The sequence below is a fragment of the Amblyomma mixtum genome, chromosome 4 (genome assembly GCF_055824585.1).
Source record: "Amblyomma mixtum isolate Tamu chromosome 4, ASM5582458v1, whole genome shotgun sequence".
In the NCBI taxonomy this organism is placed as follows: domain Eukaryota; kingdom Metazoa; phylum Arthropoda; class Arachnida; order Ixodida; family Ixodidae; genus Amblyomma; species Amblyomma mixtum.
Genome location: NC_143015.1, coordinates 123394120 through 123396089, shown reverse-complemented (window position 1 = coordinate 123396089; position 1970 = coordinate 123394120). Strand labels below are relative to the sequence as shown.

At 46.6% G+C, this 1970-nt stretch overlaps 1 long non-coding RNA gene across 1 annotated transcript; it reads left to right on the top strand.

Moving 5' to 3' along the window:
- Window positions 1-664: 664 nt before the first annotated feature.
- Window positions 665-1664, top strand: LOC149348129 (uncharacterized). Its single transcript, XR_016292230.1, has 2 exons — window positions 665-745; window positions 1549-1664. It is a non-coding gene; the product is annotated as an uncharacterized LOC149348129 (long non-coding RNA).
- Window positions 1665-1970: the final 306 nt, after the last annotated feature.

The window sequence follows — 1970 nt, the reverse complement described above, 5'->3', positions numbered from 1 at the left end:
TCCCTTTGACAACCTCATGTAGAAAAGGTTTGTTCGGTTAACGACAGCAAGCCTAGTCCGCAAATTTCTGCGCGCGGAAACGAGAGTAACCGCATTCAGAATGCTGCGCATTCATGCAGGCTTTTTAATGTAAACAAGTTCTACTTGAACAAAGAGCATGCTTGCTGCGCACGAAGTGCAAACGACACAGACAAAAAGTTTGGGCCGCTCCGGTTCGGGCTCGGGTAACGCATTGTCGTACTGAACATTATGCCACAATTCGCATCGCTGCTGGTTGATGCCCTGTGAAAATCGATAAGTTCTGGTGTCTCACAGTTACAAATGTAGTTCTTTTATACGATGATGTTATCGTGCTTATCATTTCTGCTAATCGTTTCCAGCTCTCCATGATGTAAACAGTGCCGCTAGCCATGCCGCTAGCTTTTCCTTCGGCGAAAGAGCCCGAGCCACAGGCCTGAATTCTGGTGTGCCTGGGGCCCATCTGTGTGTAGGTTGTAGAGAAATTTCGATAAATAGTTTGCATTTTCGCAATAAAAAAATTGTTTTTCATAGAATCAATCGTTCCGTACCTCATAAAATCGCATACCAACCGCAAAGTCATTATCATCATTATTGTGTGCGGCCAGTTTGAATTCAAGCCAAGGCTAGTCTGCATCCACAACATCGACTAGCAAGACTAGCAAGACGCAAGTGACTAGCACGTGCGCGTTGTGGTGTGCAAATCATGGATACACGCAAAGAAAAAGTGAGTGATGCCTTTGCATATTTTCACGATGTGTGCCGATAGTCATGCGCGGCAATTTTGCCGCACAAGGAAACGAGGCGTTGACGCTAGCCTGTGCTCGCTGCGTGTGCCGAAGCTGCAATTGCCAAAACAGTGCAACCAGTTTGAGTGTGAATTCTGTGTGTAAGCAAACATTCTTTGCCAGACAGGACGCGTCGAGGCCTCGTTTCAGAAGCGAAGGCATTGAACCTGGGGCAGTATTGATTTTGTAGATGCAAGCGCTGATTGCAGTCAAGACCATTTTTCTCAGGTTGATGGCTAGGTTGGTTCTGAAGCGGATCACGAACGCGATGACGAGGGCATAGCGACATTTCGACGTAAGCTTGGCAGTATAATCTGGGTCGTCGCATACCGCTGCCACGTCGCTTTTGAGAGTGCTCCGCAGCTACAGGTGTTTTTCTGCGCTTCCTTCATCGGCGAGAGCTTAGCGGCTTAGCTAAGCTCTCCGACTCTAAACTCCGAACTCTCTCCGAGCTCTCTAAACTCCGAAAAAGTCGAGTGACCTTTCCGAAATGTCGGGAGAACAGTACCGTCGTTTAGGTGTAGAAGCAGGGATACATGTTGCAGTGATTAACTTTTATGGCAGTTGCTCATGCTGAAGGGCAGTGTTGCACTGTAAGTTGTAACTTGTGTGTTCAAATATTAAAAGGCATATTTGCAGCACATTATTGTACTAGTAGCATTAAGAACTTTTTGCTTCCGTGCTTGAATGCTTGAACTGAATTACACATAATCAACTGCTGACTTTCCATTTATTTCTTTAGGCAGCACAGAAGACAGCATCTCAGAAGAGGCGTAAAAGGCCGGCACAGCGCACAGGGATGGCGTCAAACAGCAGTGAAGCAACTGAAGAGCTCAGCAAATAAATGATTTTCATGAATTTTTCGCATTTTTTTTCATGCAGCTTGACCAGCTATAACCTCCTAAGAATGTACTCAAAACATCATATAATACCCTTCTGAGGCTGTTCTGAGGATGTCCTGAGGCCGGACACGAGGACCTTTTCAGTACATTTTGAGGATCATTTGAGGACGTCCTGAGGATAAAGAATGTCCTCAGAAAAATATCCTCAGTATGTCCTCAGGATATTTCAGTGTTGTCTGGGAACCTATCGTGCAGGCCAGAAGTCCGCAAGAAGCGGAGCAGTGCCTTGGAGGCCTTCACCGCCGACGATCGCCGCTCCCAG